The sequence below is a fragment of the Myotis yumanensis genome, unplaced genomic scaffold (assembly GCF_028538775.1).
Source record: "Myotis yumanensis isolate MYYU_CA2020_CCGP unplaced genomic scaffold, mMyoYum1.0.hap1 SCAF_10, whole genome shotgun sequence".
NCBI lineage: Eukaryota > Metazoa > Chordata > Mammalia > Chiroptera > Vespertilionidae > Myotis > Myotis yumanensis.
Genome location: NW_027223761.1, coordinates 5,601,635 through 5,614,458, shown reverse-complemented (window position 1 = coordinate 5,614,458; position 12,824 = coordinate 5,601,635). Strand labels below are relative to the sequence as shown.

Genomic DNA, 12,824 nt, shown 5'->3' with positions numbered 1-12,824 from the left:
GTTGAAATGATGGAACTTTTTTTTTATATAAATAAATGGGGGATGGCAACGTAACCATGAAACGACGTACGTCAAATCCGACATAACCCGAGGACTGCCTGTATTCCTTAGAAAACCCCCAAGGATCTTCTTTCTGTTCTTTCCTCCGATACTCAGCTGCGGCACACGCGGGGAGGGTATGATGTTGGAGTGGGTATTTGCACCTCCCACCCCAGGCACATGCCACTGGCAGAGCTGAGGAGAGGCTTCAGCCCGCCTAGAGCCCTGCCTCTCACCCCTAGGGGTGATCCCTGTGCTCTAGCCCAGCTCACATCCTGGCTGTATTCCAAAAAGTCAAAGAAGTGGTTTTGCCACAGGGTGGGGTGGGCCTCCAGGTGCTGCAGAAACACTTCCATGCATCACAACTGTCTCACAGGCTTTGGCACACATTGGGGACCACTATTCTGACTAATATCGCCATAGATCTTGAACTTCATAAACATGTAATTGTACAGTACATACTTTTTTGTGTCCATTTTCTTTGTGAGACACATAAATGTTGAGTGCAGCGGTTCTTTTTCATTACTATGTAGTATTCCATTATATGAATATTTCATAGTTTATGTACACCATTTTAGGTACCCATTGGCCATTTGGATATCTTCTTTCAGTAAAATGCCTATTCAAATCTTTTGTTCCTCCCCTAACCTCCTTTTTAAAATGCTATTCTTATTGATTTGTAGGAACTCTTTATATATACTAAAGACAAGCCCTTTGTCAGTTATATGTGTTGCCAATATTTCCTACTTGCCTTTTTACTCTTTTAATGACTTATAATTTACAGGCTCAATATATCAGATTTTTCTTTTATGATTAAAGATTTTTGTCTACTCTTGAAGAAACTTTTGCCTACTCCAAGGTCATGAAGATATTCTATTTTTCTTCAAAAATTAATAGTTTTAGTTTTATATTTAGGCCTATGATCCATTTTCAATTAATTTTCTATGTAATTTAGGTTATGATCCATTTTTGCCATATAAACAACCAGTTATTTTAGCACTTTTAAAAAAAAAACACACCTGGCTGGTTTGGCTCAGTGGATAGAGCATCGGCCTGAGGACTGAAAGGTCCCAGGTTTGATTCTGGTCAAGGGCACATACACATGGCGGGCCCAAGCTTCAGTGGGGGGCATGCAGGAGGAAGCCAATCAATAATTCTCTCTCATCATTGATGTTTCTATCTCTCTCTCACCCTCTCCCTTCCTCTCTGAAATCAATAAAAATATATTATAAATAAATAAATAAATAAATAGACTGTGTTGCCCTCGCCAGTGTGGCTAGGTTGGTTGGAGCATCTTCCCGAACACCAAAAGGTCAGGGCACATACCCAGATTGCAGCTTCCATACTCGGTTGGGAGCCATTTGGGAGGCAACCGATCAATATTTCTCTCTCCCCCTTCTCCCTTTCTTGACTTTTTAAATCATTTTTTTTCTCCCTCTCTCTTTTTAAAAAAAATATATTTTATTGATTTTTTTACAGAGAGGAAGAGAGAGGAATAGAGAGTTAGAAACATTGATCAGTTGCCTCCTGCACACTCCCTACTGGGTATGTACCCGCAACCAAGGTACATTGTCCTTGACTGGAATTGAACCTGGGGCCCTTGAGTCTGCAGGCTAACGCTCTATCCACTGAGCCAAACCGGTTAGGGTTTTTCTCCCTCTCTCTCTTGAGATATCATTTGGATTTTCCTGTTATTCTGTGTATGTGCTGAATTTCACTGATTGATTTTCAGATGGTAAACAACCTTGCATTCCTGGAATAACACTTTAAATATATATATATAGATTTCAGAGAGGAAGGGGGAGGGAGAGAGAAACATCAATGATGAGAGAGAATCATTGATCAGCTGCTTCCTGCTCATCCCCCACTGGGGACCGAGCCCACAACTGGGGCATGTGTTCTGACCAGGAATCAAACTGTAACCTCCTGTTTATTGGGTCAACGCTCAACCACTGAGCCACACTGTCCAGGCAGAACACTTTTGTTATAAAGTACTAGAAGCCTGATGCACGAAATTCGTGCAAGTGTAGGCCTATCTTCTCCCGGCTGCCGGCACCGGCTTCCCTCGGGCACCCGGGACTCGGGCTTCCCTCACAGCCCCAACTTCGTCCAGAAGGACATTCGGTCTAATTAGAATATTATGCTTTTATTATTATAGATTATTTTTAAGATATTTTGCTTATTCAACTTGATAATATTTTGTTTGTGATTTTTGCATTTATGTTCACAGAGAGATATTAACCTGCATTTTTCATTTCTTGTAATGTTTGTGATAAGCTTTTTGGTAAGATATACATAACATACGATTTACCATTTTAATCTTTTTTTGTTCTGTTAATTCTCACCTGAGGGTATTTTTCCCATTGATTTTTAGAGAGTAGAAGGGAGGCGGTGAGAGAGAGAGAGAGAGAGACATTGATGTGAGAGAGACATATCATTTGGTTGTCTCCTGCACTGGCCTGACCTGCAACCCAGGGATGTCAAGGATGGACCACAAATCTAATTTCAAAATAAACTGATGAACAGGGAGGATCCAGAGACATGGAAGCATGGAACAGAATGTGGAATCTCAGAGGGAAGGTGGGGGAGGTAATCAACCAAAGATATAACTCATGGAGGGATAGAGAGATAGAAACATTGATGAGAGGAACATCTGTTGCCTCCTGCACATACCCCTACTGGGGATTGAGCCCGCAATGACTGGGAATCGAACCAGCGACTTCATGGTTCCTGGGTCGACGCTCAACCGCTGAGCTCCCCCTCCCAGACTCTCGGTGCTCCTCCATCACTCTCCTCAGCTGCTGCGCACAACGACCCCGCGGCTGGGTCCCGGCGTACTCGCCCCTAGAACCGGCCAAGTGGAGATACTATCAGCTGATGGAGACGCTCTTCCCTCACTGCCAAGGAGTCACCTGGAGTCGGGCGTGGCTCCCCGCCCCGCAGCCTTGTCTTTGATTGGGTATCAGGTTTATCGTGCGCGACGCCATTGGCTGCAACGCCTGTCACTTCCTGTGTCCAGACCTCAGCTTTTCAGGGGAATCGCGGAACTGAGAGGGCCCGGAACCAGCGACGGCGTGGGCGCTGGGGTGCGGGGCTCGGGCCGTGCGGCGCAGAGGTCTCGCGCCACGTCAGCCCCGCCCCCAGGCTGGCCGCTCGCCGCCGCCGTTTGGGTCTGAGCCTGCCGAGGGGCTCGCGTGGTCTGCGCGTGCGCACTAGCCCATTGCGCCCCCACCCCGGTCGGTGGGTGGGGCGGCGGGCTAGTGGGCGGAGTGGGAGACTAGCTGGGGGGTGGGAGGTGGGGGGTAGGGGGGGAGGTAATGGGGAGCTGGGGAGGGAGGGCAAGGACTAATGTCTGTGGAGAAAGGGGTTCCGTTTGGATTTCCGCTCTGGGACCCGAGGGAGCAGCGGAGAACGCCGCACTGGGAGGCGAGGGGGCGCGGCAAGACCCGCGTCCTGGGCAGCAAAGGCCAGGCCCCGGCCCGCGTGTGTTTCTTACCGGAGCTGGGAAACAGAGGGTCACGGGTGCGAGAAAAAATGTGGGTCCCCTGGTACGGGCTCATCGTGATTGGGAAGAAAATGGAGCTTCTGGGTAGAAACAAGCCAAAGCCTAGGAAGCCGGAGCCTGAGACGAAGTTCCCGGGACTGGAAGACGAGGAAACGGTCCGGAAAGCGAGGTCGGGCCTGAGTCGGGAAAGGAACGTGCGGCTCCTGCACCTGGTCGCCAGCGTGTTACACTCTTCAGCGGGTTTTGTAAAGGAGAGCCCGAAGGAAGCGTGGGCGAAGCCAGAAGTCAGCCGCAAAACCAGGGTTGACATTGGGAGCGCGAGGACTCCTACGGGGTCGAGGAGGCCGTCTGGGCTGAAAGAGGCGCCGAGGTTTCCCGGGGCGAGGACCAGCAGAGAGGACATGAGATCCCGAGGGTACAAACCAGGGCGGAATGAGGAGAAGTTGAGCATCAGTGGAGGGAAGCTGAGGTTGAACGAAGAGAAGAGGCGATCCAGAGGGGAGAAGATGGGGACTGGTGGGGAGGATGTGAACGGTTTAGGAATAGGGAGCACAAGCGAAGACAAAACGGAGAGTGTGGTCGTGAAAGAGATACTGGCGCTGAGATAGAAATTCCTTTTCAACGGGTGGAAGGCGAGGAGCCTGAGGACGGGGTGGAAGTTGAGGAGGATGTCTTGCTGGAGTGAATGATATGGATGAATCTATTCCTATGGAAAAGAAAGAGGCTATAGAGGAAGTTACAGGTGAATGAGACAGATGAAGAATTGGAGCTAAAGAAGGGAAGAGAAGCAGTTAGAGGAAGTATTGCAAGTCAGTGAGGAGAAATTGTTAACCCTGAAAGAGTAAATATGAGAGAGGGAAGGAGGCATCTAAGCCTAAGACAGCGAGAATGAAGAGCTCCCGGGGTTGAAGGCAGAGACCAAGGCCAAAGGAAACAAAGAAGAGTGGTGAAGGAGATGGGAACATTTTGAGGAGAAAGAAAATATTTGAAAATGTGTTAATACGTAAAGAAAAATTGGATATTAGTTTCTTGGAGAAGAGCTGTAAACCAAGGAGCTTGTAGAGAAATATCTGAGAAATGGATTTAGGATGGGCTATAAGGATTTGGTTTGCATAGTAAGAATGCAGTGAGAAAAACGAAAAATTACAGCACGATAAAGGATAAATAATGAACATTATTGTAGGAATATAAATGAACGTTATGGCGGAAGATACAGGCCAGAGCAAGCAAAGAAAATTTCTGAATGAGGATCCTAAAGATGGACGAGGGACTCTACAGAGACAAAAGCAAGAAAAGAGAGAGATAAGAAAATAAACAAATGAAGAAAAAAAAGTAAGCCAAATCTCATAATAGTGATTATGTGTGATTAAAGTCATTTCGTTCACTGTTTCTGTGCCCTCCTCTCCCATGTAGCCAATTTTATAATGTAATGGAACAGGCCTCTCACAGGGCCTGTATATCTGGACCAAGCCCATTCTCATTGGTCTTCCCTGTCATTATTCCCCACTATCCTATAATTTCCAAGTTGTTGCTGTTTATAAATGCAGTTTTGAATAATTGCTGGGCTCCACTATTTTAATCACTTCACCATGATCGCCATTTCCACAGGTTTCCCTCACCTCCACATCAAATTTGAATTGCTCATATTGATTTGAAGTTGTCTCAATTATTTGTATTGTTTCATCTTTGATTTTTAATTATTCACATAACCACATGGACTTTTCCCCTTGTGTTTGTGTCCTTTGGGACTTTTTTTAAAAAACTATTTTTTTTATTGATATCACAGAGGAAGGGAGAGGGAAAGGAAGATAGAAACATCAATGATGAGAGATAACCATTGATCAGCTGCCTCCTGCACACCCCACACTGGGAATCAAATCTGCATCGTAATCCAGGCATGTGCCCTGACCAGGAATTGAACCATGACTTCCTGGTTCATAGGTCGAGGCTCAACCACTGAGCTATGCTGGCCGGGCCTTTGGGACCTTTTTAAATGTCTTGCCCTGACCAGTTTGGCTCTCCCTTCCTCTCTGTAAAAAATCAATAAAATACGCTGAAAAATAAAATAAAAAATAAATGTCTTCCACATGCCACCCACTGTCTACTCTCATTCCAGGGAAGAGAGAAGACTCCCTGAGTGCCCACTGTCAAGACATCAATGTCAAGATTTAGGCTCTTACATCCTGTTGTCTCTTGGATAGGACAACAATCATGGATAGTTCGGATGAAAGGAATACGTAACCCATTTTTCTCCAGGTATTTTTAAAAGTCTGTAAAATATCTAAGGAGTAGAAACTTCATATAACATAAACACAAGTATCATAATACAAATTTATAATAGCCTCATGGTTTTTAATTGTTAAGTTTCCTACATGCCCTTTACTAATTTTCCCCAGTTTCCAAAAGATATGTAAACCCCATGCAATATTTTCATTTATGTGGTCAAACCTAACAGATAATGTATCAATTCAGTTTTGTTCACTGGAATTTTCTTTTTTGGAGTCATTCATCCTTTGGGTTTAATGTAGGGTAGTTGTGTCCTAAGCTTGCTCCATAGCTGCTTTCCTGGGCTTCTTAAGACTTCTCTTGTGGGGAGACCGGTAGGGAGGTGGAAGAAGGTATAGCGGGGATAAATGGTGGTAGAAAAACAAAACAAAATAAAATTTAAAAATAATTTAAAAAATCACCCTTGCCAGTTTGGCTCAGTGGTTGGAGCATTGGCCTGCAGACTGAAGTGTCCCCGGCTAGATTCAGGTCAAGGGCTTATACCTTGGTTGCAGGCTCCTACCGGGTCTGGGCTCATGTGGGAGGCAACCAATCGATGTGTTTCTCTCACATCAATATTTCTCTCTGTCTTTCCCTCTCTCTAAAAAAAAAAATAAATGGAAAAATATCCTCAGGTGAGGATTAAAAAATAGTAATAAAAAGTAAAAATAATAAAAAAAATAAAAGTAAGCTATAAAAAAAATTCTGTTCTGTGTTGAATCTCCTACTGCCTGGATCTTAAACCTTCTTCCTCTTTCTTGTTTTACAGGATCTTTTTGGTCAACCATCTCATCTAATAGCTTCCAGAGAAAGTGACCATAGGAGGTAAACTTTGTGACACCTTATCTGTCTGAAAATGTTGATTCTTTGCTCATAGTTTATTGATAGTTTAGCTGGGTATGGGATTCTAGGTTAGAAATACTTTTCCCTTGGAATTTTCTCTTTCTCTGTAGCACTCATCACTCTCTGACTCAGGGTTTTCCTCCTGTAGTTTATTATCTATCTCCTTCACTAGAATGTAAGCTCCATGAGGGAATCAGTGTGTGTCTGCTGGGTTACCTGGTTTAGTCACTGTCAAACAAACATATAGTAGGCACTCAGATATATTTGTGGTATGAAACAATCCGTCAGATTCAGTGATTTTACCTGGCTCAATACTATTAAACACCTATTGAGGAATTGCTGTAATAATTTACCCTGTTCTTAGATTATCTCAAACTTTTTTTAAAAATATATTTTATTGATTTTTTACGGAGAGGAAGGGAGAGGGATAGAGAGTTAGAAACATCGATGAGAGAGAAACATCGACCAGCTGCCTCCGGCACACCCCCCACTGGGGATGTGCCCGCAACCAAGGTACATGCCCTTGACCGGAATCGAACCTGGGACCCGTGAGTCTGCAGGCCGACGCTCTATCCACTGAGCCAAACCAGCCAGGGCTATCTCAAACTTTTTGAAGCCTCAAATGCCTAAAAAGTCTCTATTCCAGCCCTAGCTGGCTTGGCTTAATGGATAGAGCATTAGCCTGCAGACCAAAGGGTCCCAACTTCGATTCCAGTCAAGGGCATGTACCTCAGTTGCAGGCCAGAACCCTGGTCAGGGCTCTTGGGCTCTTGCAGGAGGCAACCAAAGCCAACCAACTTGATATTTCTCTTTGTCTTTCCCTTTTCTTTCACTCTCTCTAAAAATCAATGGAAAAATATCCTCGGGTGAGGATTAAAAAAAAAGTCTCTATTCCATACCTGAGGTTTGTGTAGGTACAGAATTTTCCCTCAGCAGCTTGAAGGCATGCCCCTTTGTTTTGTCCCTTCAAGCATGGCCATTGAGAGTCCACATCTATTTTTATGCTTGAGCTATTGTACATGACCAGGAGTTCTGTGTATGTGGCCTGTTTTCTTCTACTTATCTCCATATTTCTGTTCATTTATTTATTTTATTTTATTTATTTTAAATATGTTTTTATTGATTTCATAGAGGAAGGGAGAGAGAGAAATATCAATGATGAGAGAGAATCATTGATGGGTTGCCTCCTGCATGCCCCCTATTGGGGATCGAGCCTGCAACCAGGCATGTGCCCCGACTGGGAATCAAACCCTGACCTTTTGGTTCATAGGTCGATGCTCACCCACTGAGCCACCACGGCCGGGCTGCTTATTTACTGATGAGAAGTTTATAGCTTGTGCTTTCCTCCATTCTCGAGGAACTCTAATCCCATAGTTGGACAATAAAGTAGAGATATTGGGTATGGGCAGAGTTGGAAAGATAAGCTACAGAAGGCTCAACTCTCAGAGTAGGAGCTTTTTGACAAATGATGATAGCTAACATTTACTGAATTTATAATAATCAGAATAATTTCACAGGCATTATGCTAAGCACTATACATGTTCTCTATCATTTAAGCTGTCCAACAACTCTGAGGTAGGAACTCTTACTCTATCAACTGTCCCAACTAGAAACTGCAAGGGCCAGGCTTGAGCCCAGGCAGCCTGACCCCAGAGCCACACGCTGCTAGATGACCACCTCGATTTTATAACCTGCCAAAGCCAGGGCTCTGAGCCTACCCGGGGGGCAGGGAATGAGGCTGTGCAACAACCTTCCCATTCATTCAGTGAATGCTTGTTGAATGAGTGCTTCAGTGGCAAGTTTTTAGGACCAAAAATGCAAAAAAACAATGATGTTTATTTTTTCCCCAGATCTCTGCCTTCCCGAGATCATCCACTCCTAGCCTCCTCTGATGGGGTTCTCTGAGCACCGAGAACTTGTTGCCTCTCTTAGAAGAGGCCTGCACATGCCTGAGGCCAAGATGGACACTTTTCTGTTGTGTGGGTCTCAGATTGCACTGCACAGTATATACATTATGAACCAAACAATCAGGCTTTTTCTTTGGCTGCATTACATTTTCTCTTGGGATAACAGATGCATTTCACTGAAGCTGCAGAAAGAAAAAGTGAAGATCAAGAACCTGTGGGAAATGGCAGCCACCTTATAGGTATAGATATTTTCCCTCTCCTAGGCAGCTAGTACTTTATCATATCCCTTTTGACTAGAATTAACCAAAATGCACACAGTTCAGAGAATTGAGGGCTCCTGAGTGATTTTTTAAAATTTTTTAAAATATATTTTTATTGATTTTTACAGAGAGGAAGGGTGAGGGATAGAGAGTTAGAAACATCAATGAGAGAGAAACATCGATCAGCTGCCTCCTGTACACTCCCCACTGGGGTTGTGCCCGCAACCAAGGTACATGCCCTTGACCGGAATCGAACCTGGGACCCTTGAGTCCGCAGGCCGATGCTCTATCCACTGAGCCAAACCGGTCAGGGCCTGAGTGATTTTTTAACATATTTTTATTATCCTATTTTTTCTTTGCACATTCTCCCAAATCCCTGTTTCTTGCAACAGGATGTGTTTAAAGTGACATTATTGTTTGGTTTTATTAAAATGTCCTCTTAGTCTGTCCCAGTCATTCATTCAGCAAATACTGAACATGCACTATGTGCCAGTTGGGAAGGCAGCCAAAGTGTAGGGCTAGGCCTTGCCCTTGGCCTCCTTTCTCATGTTGAGACAGATGTCTCAACAAGTAGATCACCATGCATTGTGAGGTGGGTTAGCAGGGAGCTATGTACCAGGTATGGTGGGAACCACAGAGAAGGGAAGGCCCGACCCCAGGGGGGCTAGTCAGGGAGGTGATCAGAGAAGGCTTTGTGGTGGAGATAACCATTTTAGGCTGGACTTAAAAAGGGTGAGAAGGTAACAATGGGTGAGAAAAGGACACATAAACATTCTAAGCAGAAAGAATAGTGTTGCCAAGGCACAGTGACCAGAACCTGCATGGCTCATTCAGGAAAAGGAGTAAAGAGGGTACTCTAGAGACTGGTAGGATGTGAGCTTGGGCAGAGCCTAGGGAAAGCCTTGATACAGGATTTAGGAAGTTAGCCTTTGTTCTGTAGGTACAGGGAGAATGACAGCATTTATGTAAAGCATCAGATCTTTGCTTTACATAAAGTTCCAAGCCGAGAGATCTAAATCAACTGGGTACAGCGTGGGAGTGGGTCAGAGGGGGTCACTGAGTGGTGCTCAGTAAATCAGGAGGTGCAATTATTAGCTCATAATGAATAGGGTAGAGAGGATGAGGCTATGAACTAAGGCAGACAAATGGAAATGAAGAGAAGATAGATTGGAGAGGGTTTTAGATGTCCTGTATAGCAGGATTTCCTGACTGTGAATGGATGGTGAGGAGGGAGGCACCAAGCTTAGAGATAATAGTAGTTGCTCTATATCTTCAACCTTACTCTGCAGTTAGGCGCTTTGCACACAGTATATCATTTAAGCCCACAATAGCCTTATGGGAGGGGTTGTATTATTATCCAAATTTTATAGATGAGAAAGTTGGAGCCCAGAGTCGTCAATCAAAGTGACAAGGCAGGTATGTTGTGATGGTAGTCAGGATATGAACCCAAGGGAATCAGCACCCTTCGCCGCTACTAGTTTCTGCAGCTGACTGGATTTCAGTGCCAAGCGATGGGGAGGTGAAGTGACCACCCTGAGAAGCAGTTAACGAATAGCAGATTCAGGCCTGGATCCCTGTGGAAGCACCTACTACTTCCCAGAGTTCACACAAGGCTGCCTGGGTGCCATCAGACCACAGATGTGTTGTTTGGTCCATAGAGTTGTTTTTTTCCCTTTTTCTTTCTTTTTTAGAGAGAAAAGAAGGAAGGAGGAGAGGGTGGGGGGGGGGGGGATAGAGAGAGAGAGAAATTGATCAGCTGCCTCCTGCATGCCCCCTACTGGGGATTGAGCCTGCAACCTAGGCATGTGCCCTGATCAGGAATCAAACTAGTGACCTTTTGGTACATAAGACGATAGATACTCAACTAACTGAGCCAAACCAGTAAGGGTTGTTTTTTTTCCTTTTTAAATTACAATTGATATTCAATATTATTTCATACTAGAGGCCCGATGCATGAAATTCGTGCAAGAATAGGCCTTCCTTCCCCCGGCTGCCGGCACTGGCTTCCCTCTGGCACCTGGGACCTGGGCTTCCCTCACAGCCCCAGCTTCATCCTGAAGGTTGTCCGAAAGGATGTCTGGTCTGTGACAAGCTGGTCCAGTTGATGCCAAGATGTGCTTGTGCATTTAATCTTGTGTCAAGCCCAGGCCTCTACTGATGGCTAAAAGTGGTGTTTTTTTAAAGTATATTTTTATTGAGTTCAGAGAGGTAGGGAGAGGGAGAGAGAGATAGAAACATCAATGATGAGAGAGAATCATTGATCGGCTGCCTCCTGCATGCCCCCCTCCCCCATTGGGGATCGAGCCCACAACCCGGGCATGTGCCCTTGGCCGGAATCAAACCTGGGACCATTCAGTCCGCAGGCCGACACTCTATCCACTGCCAAACCAGCCAGGGCTAAATACTCTTTTTGAGCTTAGGGAATGCAGTATAAGATAAAAACAGTGTGTTTTGTTTTGTTTGTCTTTTTCTAAATGCTGTGGGAATTGAGAAAAACTACATACCTACCCATGCTTGAGTGCCCACAGGGAGCAGGCTTATGTGCGGTAGTGCAGGACAAAGGTGAATGTCTTAGTTCCTGAAACCAGCACCGATTAAAATGAACTATCAGTCTTACCATGGAAAATGGCAAAAGTATGCTGAGATGCTTTTCTGTTTAACTTGTTTTGTAATAAGTCATTGGCTTGAATTTTGAGCTATGTACTCTGGGTGTATTATAAGGAAGCTTTTAGGGAAAATACGTGTGCATGTGTGTGTGTGTGTGTGTGTACTATAGCTTATATAGCTTGAAATTTTCTGCAGAAATTCCATGTCAGAACATTTTTTTAAAAGTTGTGATTTAGCCCTAACCGGTTTGGCTCAGTGGATAAAGCGTCGGCCTGCGGACTGAAGGGTCCCAGATTCGATTCTGGTCAAGGGCATGTACCTTGGTTGCGGGCAAATCCCCAGTGGGGAGTGTGCAGGAGGCAGCTGATTGATGTTTCTCTCTCATTGATGTTTCTAACTCTCTATCCCTCTCCCTTCCTCTGTGTAAAAAATCAATAAAATATATTTTAAAAATAAATTTAAAAAAAGTTTTGTGATTTATCAAATGTTGAAAACCTGTTTCTGTACCATTAAGTTAAAATGTGAGGCACAGGATGGGAAATAGGTATTTGTTCATATTAAATATTTTGTTACATTTAACACGTAACAGTCCCCCATGAGTGGCAGTAGTGGTCAGGTTGGCTAAATAACGGAATTTATGCTTGTGTAAATTTGTTTGAAATTTATAAATTGCATTTAGAGACACAGGTTCCCAATGGACATAAGACACTGGGGGGTAGGGGAAGCCGGGGTATTGTCAAGGGCGGGGGGGGGGAAAAAAAAGGACACATATGTAATACCCTTTGTAATGCTTTAAGCAATAAAAAAGAAAAAAGAAAAAAAAAATAGAGACACAGGTTCCAACAGGTATAAGAGATAGAGCTGATGCCCTGGCCAGTGTGGCTTAGTTGGTTGTAGTGTCATCCTATACACTGAAAGGTCGTGGGTTCAGTTCCTTGTCAGGACACATACCTAGGTTGTGAGAGGCAACCAATCGATGTTTCTCTCCCACATCAATGTTTCCCTCTCTCTCTTTCCCTTACCCTCTCTCTAAAAAATTAATAAAAAACAACAACACTTATCCTCAGGTGAGGATAAGGAAAAAAGGAAGGAAGGGAGGGAGGGAGGGAGGGAGGGAGGGAGGGAGGGAGGAAGGAAGGAAGGAAGGAAGGAAGGAAGGGTGGGTGAGTGAGCTTCAGAAGTTTGACTCCTACTCTGGGTTCTTGTATGACAACAGTTTCCCATCATGCCTGGCCCCTGATTTAGGAGCTGGAGGAAAGTGGTGGCTGCTGCTGGGCACAAATTTCTTAGAAGCCACTGGGCACTATTATGGGATGGCCACTCGTCTCAGAAGTTCGCTGTCCACCTTGCAGAGTGTTCATCCTGTCAGATCACACTGACCCAACTTTCAAGAGGCCA

The 12,824-nt window shown here is 44.7% G+C and overlaps 1 long non-coding RNA gene across 5 annotated transcripts in view; it reads left to right on the top strand.

The window, feature by feature from the left end:
* The first annotated feature begins 3,381 nt into the window (after positions 1-3,381).
* Positions 3,382-12,824, top strand: part of LOC139018762 (uncharacterized) — a 38,853-nt gene continuing 29,410 nt past the window's right edge. For 3 of the 5 annotated variants that reach the window (XR_011472943.1, XR_011472944.1, XR_011472942.1), the window contains exons 1-3: positions 3,382-4,876; positions 5,661-5,800; positions 6,579-6,634. This is a non-coding gene — a long non-coding RNA (uncharacterized lncRNA). Of the gene's footprint in view, positions 4,877-5,660; positions 5,801-6,578; positions 6,635-8,502; positions 9,317-12,824 lie in introns of those variants that run through there. The other 2 variants (XR_011472941.1, XR_011472940.1) reach the window with 2 other exon arrangements.